A 10,529-nucleotide genomic window follows, 5' to 3' on the forward strand; every position below is an offset into this window, starting at 1 on the left:
TTAAGCTGGTGAAAGCGATTACCCCCTCGTGTGTCGAGCGAGGATACCTGGCTGGTCGAGGCTTTTCGAAAATTTCCCATAATCGTCGGGCAATCATGTAATCTTCCACCCGCGCGTTTTACGCGATCCGAGGGCACACCGGATTCGCCGGTGTTTCCATCCACCGATTCCGCGAATCCGACGCTCTAGTTTACGAAACTTCCAACTTCGATTTACCCTCATTACATACCCGAAGTGAGGAACCGGCAATTTCGTTAAAATGAAATTTATGTACAGACGAAAGATTAAAACGAACCACTTACGCTAGACGGGGTTCAAAGGCAAATCGACGCTGCAAGGGGAAAAAATGAAATGCGAATGAGTAGGAAATTGATGGACCCTTTAACCCTTTCTATTTCGTAGTAATAGATCTTTATTTAAACTCTCCTCAAATTTTTCTATACTTCGCTTTGGTTTTAGTTGTAATTAACGCCCTTTGTATGCTAAATTTGTATTCAAACTTCAGTGTCGCTGATCATTTATCCGCAAAGCAGAGCACCTTAAATAACCAATTAACAAAACTTAGCCAGAGCTATAATGTAAAAAAAATAGATGAAATTTTTTATTTTATTATCAATAATATTTGATCAAAAGTAGAATACTCTCCTCTTACACAAGTTAAGTATGTAGAAAAGTTAAAAGTACCAGGTATAGAGCTTCGATCATTTGAATGGAATTATAACGAGGCAAAAAGTTATATTACCACAACTTTAAGGTTTAATTTTCGATCCGGTAAAAATATTTCCTATCAATACGAGAAACTACGAAAAAATTACGAAATAAACTACTACGATATTAACCCTTTTTATGTATGGTGTTTCATTATAATCTTTTTACCTGATTAAAAGTTTGTTATTCGAGAAAATGTGTCGAGTGAGAGTTACTTTATTTTCTGATTAGCACAATTTCGTTCTGGATATAGGCGTTTTCGGTATTTCGAAGTGATCTTGGTTTTTTTTAAATAGAATGGCATTTTCTTTTTATTTAGAAGTATTGGCTCTACGTAATATAATTTAATGCTGCATTCACAGTGAATATTTAACTTCAAAGTGGCCACTAGTCGAAGGGTTAAGTTCACTGTCTAAACAGAATGAGTTCAAAAGTCCAAAAAAGTGACAAATTATCTCACCCACTGCAGGACACACTCCTTATATGTAAAACGTTAACTTGCGCTGTTAATTTAATTTCCGTAAAAATTCAACTTATGACCCGTTTATTTTGCAAGTAAGTCCATTTTGATAACGATCGATAGAACTTAAACTGTAAAGAATCTATGGTCGAAACAAAAAATGGACTTACACCACTTTCAAAATAAGCAGCTCAATATGAATGATTTCAAACTGTCACAAGTGCAATGACCATATCAATCGCTATAAAAGTATCCCAATACCGACATTCTCCCAAACAGATCCAAAGAAAGCAAGAAAAAGTGAAATCATCGAAAACAAACGACAAAAAAAAAAAATTGGTAATATCAGAAAAACCGAGATGTACGAAAAAAATTCGTGTCCTCGGGGTGCAGACCCACCCACGAAATTCCTAGTCGATTCGACGAACTCGCCTCTCTGTCGGTCCGCGGTTCGCAAATATTCTCGAAATCCTCACCGCGGGCCAGGCTCTCCCTAATTGCCGGGGCGCCAATGGATACGCGAGTCCCATTGGTCCCCGAGGACAAAGGCCGTTTCCTCTCTTCGGCACCACCTACGATCGGAATTCCATCCCCTGGCTGGGCCACGACGTGGCGCAGACTTGAGGAATGCCCCCCGAGCTGCGACGGTCCTGTAATGTTACGCTTTAGACGCGTAGGGACACTGGTCTCCCCGGGCTCTCTCCGAATCGAAACGACCGCTGAAGTCCTTTTCCTAGACGGATTTTTGTATATTTCGTGCACCGTGGTTGAAGCGACCGAGACTTTACCGAGAATTTTTTTATTTTGATTTCAACCCTTTGCACTCTTTGGGGCGACTAAGAAGCGGCATTCTGTTTGCCATTAGAGGCAACTCTAAGGATATCTTCCAAGACATGGACCTCCGTTTAGGGATCTCAGCAGTGAGACAGTTTGAAAGAACCAACTTCGAATGAAAATATTAGTTTTAAAAAATTACATCCATTTTTGCTACTTCCTTGTGGGAGAAATCAAAGGGTTACCTGCACTACCGGCCAAAAGTTTGGAATCACCTCCCACTTTTCGTCAATCTTAAATCTGCCGCTAATTTCTTATAGATTTGAAGTTTATCTCAACTCTACTTTTATCAATGTAAATGTAAAATAAAAATGAAAAAGAAAAAAATATTCAGGGTCAGGGTTTAGTTTCGAGCGAGCGATCGATGAAAATAGCCGGTCGCCAATGAAAGATCCGCGGCGGCAGCAAATGAATGCTTTTTGTGTGCACAAAAGGAGGAAATTCCGTTCATTTTTTGGTTTAATGCCGGTGTTAACAAACGAGCGGTACTAAAAAATGACTGTACAAATATGTGCGCAGCATAAACTTTTATTTTTAACAGTTTATATTTCTGAAAAGCCGTTATTTTGAAAACCGTGTAAATCGGGAGATAGGTGTAGTTTCACCGATACGCGATATTACCCGTGCGAAAGAAATATTTAAACGTAACACTTTCTGTGCAAACATAATGGTTTGTCCCGATACTTACCGACCAGCGGTGTATATTTTAGCAAAACGGGGGAACTAGGATGAGAACGAAAGGGTGAAGCGTAACAGATCCGCGGTTAACAATCATCGCGATCGTCCAACCCCCCGACATCGTCCTAATTGTATTATGAATACTTTCAGAGAACGGAAAGTTAGAGTGCCCGAAAAAGGAACAGCGAAAACGGCGAAAAACGAGAGACTTTTTTAAGGGAAGAACAGAGCAGATGGGAACTAATTGGCACGTGCCGCGATTCCGTCGATGTAGAAATTTTCGAAACGTTAGAAACGTAATAACAATAATCAACCGGTCACGGTTCCGAGAAGAATGTTGCGTTTCGTTCCCGCTAATAGAGTCTCGCAATTAAAAGAGTGGACGGTTCGGGGGATTTTTCGAACCGTAACCAAAATCACGAACAGGACAACACCGTGAAGTTTTCGACGCGTTTTAATAGAAGAGGACGCGCGGTGCATTAGGCTAATCGCGCGCCGTTAAATAATTCATCGGGCGCGAGGAGGCATTCAAATTAATAACGTATTACGGGAATCGCCGCCAATTCTGCTCGAATGCGGGGATTGCTTTGTATGCTCTATCATGTCCACAGTGGTTCTCCGTGTGTTCAGTTCTGCCATTTTGAAAAATCGTACGATCGTCGAAAATCTTCGAAATGAAAACGCTTAGAAGGAAAGAACGATTCGAATTGTATTAATTATTCAGATTGGTGTTTGTGAATTTTTACGTTGTTTAATTTCTTATGGATAAAAAGGATTTTCTGTATACGGTGTAACAATTTTCAGTTTGGATTCTACAAGTGTCAGTCAAATGTAGGGCCGATTCTACAAGTGTCAGTGAAACGGCAGGCCAATTCTGCAACTGGCAGTCAAACGGTAGGCCGACAGGGCGTCTGTTTTATCTCAATACAGTGAAATATCTGGCGTGAACAGTGAACGTGTTAATAACGCGTCATTTTCATCAGAAAAATCTCATCAATATGTTAAGAAAGATTTCGGGATAAAAAAACGTAAAATTAAAAAAGTTACATTTCATCCTTATCTTTTATTCGCTGTCCTTGTCTACGTTCGGCAAACTACAAAGGCGGGCGCGAGGCTCGAAAACGTAGTCCCTGACTCTACAAGTGTCAGCTTTAGGTTCCTTGCGGACTGACACTTGTGGAGAATTTACTGTAATGCGAAAAATATGTGAGTGTAACGTTGGAATCTCCTGAGATACAGAAACAGCAACACTAATCCATAGATAAATTCATCATAGCACAGGCACAGTAAAATTGCAACATTACTCTCGTGTATTTTGCATATTTCTATATATCATAATTGCATAAACATTTGCAGTCTAAATAATCTCTGTTCAATTGATAGGATCAACCATTGCCATCTCGAAATCAGACATTCTCTGAAAATTTTTCTCTATAATCACTTTTGCAATTGATTAATATTAATCGAAGATAGTAAAACAGACGAGTAACTTGGTAAACTGGCCCAGAACCAACAGGCACAATTCTCACCAAGGCAAAAAGTCCTATTATCGATCATTGCTACGTTCCATTCAAATTTTCGACAACTTTCACACCCTTAAAAAAATAGTTTCGCCATTCTACTCGTGATACTATTAGAAACCTTCAAATAATCCCCAAAAGAATCATGAAACGTCCGGCAAAAAGCTGCATGCGCACCGCTGCCAGTGGAGATCGCATTCAAATGAGGAAAGGAACGAAAGAAAACGAGAGGGTTCCTCGACGAAACAGAGAGAGTGGAGCGCGTGTAATCATTCTCGGAAGGGCGAGTCCGGCGAGGGCCGAGAGGGATGACGACGATAATAATAATTTGAATCGTGGCCACTTAGCATACGTGTAATTTGCCGCTTAAGATGATTTCGTCGTCGTCCTCGTTCTCCTTTCCTCCTCTGCCCAGCCAGAAATTCGTAATCACCGGGGGTTGAAGCCCAGGGCGAAAGCCCAAAGACACGATCATCTGGCCCCGGCAATGAAACGCGAGGGAAAACGCGTTAGGCCAATTTAGGCCTGCCACGGCATAGGCGAACGAACGGAACGTTCAGCGACCGCGGGGGATTTCAACGACCGCAACAGCCACACGCTTTTTCGCTGCGAGCAGCGACCGCCTCACGGTTCCTCCTCTTCCACCCACTCGTTTTAGTCTCGTTTCTTTTCCGGTGGTACGACATGCTGTTGTTTCGTCTCGCAGATCTCTCTATTACCTTTTCCGTAATTTCGAATATTCTTCTTCTTCGTAAAGCAATGCCTTCTTTGTGAAGTTTAGGGTACTTTGAGATATTGCTAAGTGAACGAGTTGCGGCTGAATAGGTGTTGAATATTGCTGAAAAGTTTTTAGGACAAGTAATACTGTAAAATTGAAGTTCTTGGAAAAGATAGAAAATTTCAAGGAATGATTTCTTTAGAGTAAGTTGTAAATTTCCTTTTGGATTAGTTAATATATCTTTTATAGAATTGCAGTAGCGTAGGTAGAAAATAGTTTTCTGTAGAATAAAAGCGTCTTCCAAAAATTGCAACTAAATTTCCTGAAATTCGCACAAGCGTGTTTCTAGCGTTAGAAATTCTGGAAACGCACTATTGGCAGGGCACGGCAAAAAACGGAAATCACCAGCGAAAGAATATAATTACCAGGAATATAATACGCTGAAACACGTATAATTTCGCATGATGGCTCTCGTCCGTCGCCCCTATTCAAATCACCACGCGGTCGGTATTCCGCGAAAAACGAATTTCTTTGTCTTTAAACACGGTGATTAAGAGCGCGGAGCAAAGCGTCGCGTGACGAGGAATGATAAATAGCCGGTGGAGCAAAAGGCGAAACGCACAGATTTAATGGGCATGAAAAAAGGGGGGCTGATTATGGGTCAGGATTATTATAGGTATTTTTACAAAAGTATTTGCATGAATTTACGACGAGTGCCCTCGTGTCTCGGTGTTAATTTGCCGCTGGTCGCGCACCGTGCACACGGAAGACGGAGAATCGGCAGAAAAAGGGTGCTGAAAATCTTCAGAAAACAACAGCTGCGACCATTAATTATCAACGTGTCAAAATTAATTCCGCCGGAGCTACGAAGGAGCTTTAAAGAGCGATAAATACAAGCTTACGATTTTTAATCGCACTGAATTAAAAAAAAAATTACGATAAGGTTTCTCAATTTCAAAAAATTAAAATTGCTCTCTCGAATATAAAACTTGGTGATAAACACGCCAGAATCTTTGCGTCCCAATTTTTTTCAGTCACAGTGTCTCAAAAAAAAAAAAAAAGAAAATGACAATAAAATTTCTCAATTTCTCAAATAAAAGAAATAATTGGTCACTCGAGTATAAAGCTTAGTGATCAAGTCGCGGCAATCTTCGCGTCCCAATTTTCTTCAACCACACAGTCTCAGTAATAATGAAAAATAATGAAATTTCTCAATTTCTGAAATAAAAAAAAAATGGTCACTCGAATATAAAGCTCCAACGACCAAGTCGCGGCAATCTCCGCGTCGCAATTTTTTCCAATAGCACTGTCTCAAAGAAAAAAGGAAAGAATTCGTCAATTTTTCAAATAAAAAAATATTGGTCAGTGGTCAAGAACGCGGCAATTTTCGCGTCGCAATTAATCCAGGTCGATCACGGTCATTCCCAGGGCCGTAGCCACAGGGTGAGGGTGGCTCCGTGCCATAACTCTCTGTAATAGCTAATATCTCACGGGAGTCGTACAAACGCGAATCGGTTACTAGTTACTACTTACATGAGCGCGCGTGATTTATCGCCGCGGGCTGGCTAGTGGAGGCGGTGAGAAGAAGGTTGCGTTTCGTAAGAAAGAAAGAAGAAAAAATAGGATCGACCGTAAGCCAATGGAGAAACAAAGGACAAGAAGGGTGGGATCAACTACGATCGACGAGAGATGAAGGGAGGGAGGAGAGAAGGGATACTAAGACACGAGTGTGAATCTTCTATCGTGGCCAATTAAGGGTCGATTTTAATCGTTCCTCGTCTAATTGCTGGCCCATTACATTGTCTCTCCAGGGTAAATACGTCGGACTAAATACCCCCGTCAGCGAAAAGAATTCGACCCCTCGGAAATCATCAGCGTGTAAACACTGGCTGCGAGCCTCCTCCTGTCGGGGATTAGCGAGCTACGAGCTGCTCTCGTGCGAGGCTATTAATGAAATTTATGCGTTCGCCGCGGAGATACGAAAGAAAGATGCTGTTTGTTCCTCTTCTTCGGACGTACGCTGCTGCTGGTAGGTATTGGGAGAACGAGCATGGTTGTACACAAACTGTTATATGATTTAAATCAGTGTTTCACGTGATTACAGGCTAAGTAATTTTCTTTTTTTTTCTTATCTTTATAGTTTTGTAACGACTTATTAGGTTTGCTTCGTATTCGGTGTGTTTTAATTAGAATGACATTTTTCTGGTGTGTTAGAAGTTACTTGAGATTAGAAAATTGGGCAATTTCGTTATCCATAGAATTTCAATGCGAAATGGGGGAAAAATCTTGAAGAACAGAAAAATCGAATTAAGATAGAGTATACTTATCCCAGATGATACCGATTAAATGACAAGACGAACATGTGAAAACGGTACTTTCTTCATTTCAACAAAAAAAAAAAAATTAGAAACGATTATCATCAACCGTTTTATTAAAATTGAACAGCAACGTAGTTAACGAAACTGTTCTTCGTTGTTTCCTTACTTTATCAATTACACAAAAAGATTGGACAATTTCATTCCAACCATTGAAACCTCGATAGAGACAGAGTGCAATCACAGAGTAGAACGAAAGGTTTCTCTATCTCCGATAATGTCGAAACGTCGCAAAGATAGCATTCTAGAAAGATGGTTGCCGTGGTACCATCTCTAAGCCAGCATGGTCATTGGTCGCTCCCCTGTTCGAACCGGTCGCTCTTAATAACCACCCTCGCAGATGGCCTAAGGATCAGCGCCGCGACCTACAATCACGCCATAGACGACTCCCAGCGACTCGATCATTATCACAGCCAATAATCACCGGGACGTATTCCGTTAAGTGCTCCCCTCTGTTCTCTAGAGTCCCTGTTTCTTTTTTTTTCTTTTCCAAACCAGCGAGCCGCCACCGCTCCTATTTCTCTTCTTCCTTTCCATTTGTCCGTCCCGATCCTTCGCTGCTTTATCTCTCTGTTATTTGGCCGGGCGACCAGCGATAATCAGGGACTCCGAGGCCGCCTGTTGGATGGACGGCATCGCTAATTCGGCCCAATTACCCGGGACGATTAAAAAGATTTAATTGTCCGACGCGACGAATCCCCTGCAGCGATTGCTATCCCTACGTCTGCGAGAGAGAGGCGAAGGAACTCGAACGTCCAGGTGACTGAATAGGATTTCATGGAACTTGGAGCTTCAGGATTTTAATCTCGATCGTACGCTGTAATTACCGAGGAATTGTTCGGTACGAACTTGTAACGAAATCTATCTGAGGAATACTTTGACACGAAAACAGACACATTTGTTAAGTGTAACAGAAGTCATGCTGATGCACACGTTACGAGAAATTTTACAAAAGAATTCCACTCTGATAGATCATTTTTGTTACCTAAAAATTTGCCCATCGGCACTTAAATTTCATTTTACCTATTTACTAAATAAAAAATATTAGTAGGGCTATCGACCCGGGTATCTCACGAGTACTCGAATATGTACATAAAACAGTCGAAATCTCGGTGGCCACTACCGCTGGTGGTTCCCCGGGCAAACAGATGCGGATCGGTCGCGACAGCGATGCAACGATGCCGACGTGTCAAAGTGCACCCTACACAATATTGTTTTCAAACCTCTGCCGAAACAGTCGAGGAATAATAAATATCTGTCTCATCTCATGAGATATCCGGATAATTTCTATTTACCCGAGTATCTCGCGAGTAACCCGGGTACCTCTTAAGTAACAGCTCTAACGATTAGAAATTTCCTTTGTGTCAACTTCCAATCGATTATTTTCCTCTCACAATTTTCACCTTCACCTCTAACTTTTCCTAACCAAGTATAGTCGGGGCCACGATATAGCGAGGTCGTAAAATCGGTTAGGCGTCAAAGTAAACATGTTTTAGCTGCCGGGACCCCGAAATTGACAGAAATACGAGCAGATAAGTACTTAAAACCATGGTCAGGACGAGCGAAAGTCAAACTGATTCTAATATATTTACTGAAAACTGCATGCAGCTAGGACAAATTAGGGTTTCTCCCTCTGGGGGAAGCCGCTTTTGGAAGTACGGTTACAGGTAAAGGTCTTATTGATGTCTTTAGCATCTTAGTTTATCTACTCGTGTTATATACAGATAGAAAGTGCAAAAAGATTGTGTAGCTTAATATTAACATATTTTCCATTTGTAAATGAAATACCATTTTCTACTTGAAGTACCAAATCATATGCTACCATTCGTTTATTGTTGGAACCCTCAAACAGACTGCAACACACGGCCTTGAGTGCCGCAACATCAATCGATGCCGATTCTTGAGAGTTTAATTTACGACCTCGCTATATCGTGGCCCCAACTATACAAATGCTAGAGAAAGACCTAAACACTATACGTATACACATTTCCTGACAATTAACGTCCTAACTGAACGCTTCACATTCGTCTACCCAGCAGCGAAAGGGTTAAAACAAGAGCCACCGCGGCACGCAGCAGCGTCCTCCTCCGCACAGAATCCCGAAGCAAGCGCATTCCTCTCGGTGTTCCACGAAATCCAAGGATCCCCCCAGGTTCCCTTGAACCCAATTTAACCCGGAGACGAGTCGAAATCCTGCTAGCGCTGCATGGTCGCGGGAGCCGATTCCACGGGGCCGAAATTAGAGAAATTAGATTCGCCGCGGGATTCTCGCCGCTCGAGAATCCAGGAGCTGTCCCTCTCGGACTCGGCAGAATCAGATATCGCGGGGCCGAAGATTCACGCAGGGGGTCTCGCCGCGTCTCGAGGATCGTCCCGGGGAATCTCGTCCGGTCGTCGCGGCCTCCGTGGACGTTCTCTCGCGGCGGGACACCGAGTCCGCGGCGCTCCTATCCCAGTCGTTTATAATCAGGATCAGCCGGCGTGTCCTTTCTCGCGTCTTCTCCCCCTTTCTTCCGCCCGACCCCCGCTGCTATCCGTGACCGCGCGTATCTCTGAGCACGCGGACGCGGCAGTAACCTCTAATTAAAATTAACGATAATAAGGACGCGAGGCCCCCCTCGAACCTGGCTACTGTCAATTAAGCCGCGCTCGAGTCGCGCCACGGTGTGTCCCTTTTCTCTCCGTGCTGCGAGAGGGATCGAGGGGAACGGTTTCCTGTGTGGATCGGAGATCTTAGAAGGGGTTAGAGGGATCTCGTGGACGGGTGAAAGTTATTGGGTGCACGGGAAAGAGGATTTTGGAAGGGTTAAGAGGTGAGGGGACGGGGTGTGTTGGATTATTGGGAGAAATGAGAACATACTGAGCATTGCAATTTACACAAAAATTTCCAGAAAAAAGTCAGCGACTTTGAGGATTTCTTCTCATTCGAATCAATTTGTTGCGACCTGATGAGGACGCAACGAAGTCTCGGTTCGGCGGATTATAGCAATAAGCCACTTTGTCACATTTGGCCGCCAGACCGAGGTGCCGACGTTCGGAAGACCGCAGTGTACCCCCCGTGGACTCACCAGCGCGACGTTCAGACAATAGGTCCCAAAAACACTCGGGACCATAAAACATTCGTTACCAAAAGGTCACAGTTTTCGTCGACCAATAGCCGAACACACCACGTTTTCCAACCACCAATCAGAATCAACCTAATTTCTATATATACATCTACACACCTGAAAACCGGG

The sequence above is a fragment of the Habropoda laboriosa genome, unplaced genomic scaffold (genome assembly GCF_001263275.1).
Source record: "Habropoda laboriosa isolate 0110345459 unplaced genomic scaffold, ASM126327v1 scaffold151, whole genome shotgun sequence".
NCBI classification, from domain to species: Eukaryota; Metazoa; Arthropoda; class Insecta; order Hymenoptera; family Apidae; genus Habropoda; species Habropoda laboriosa.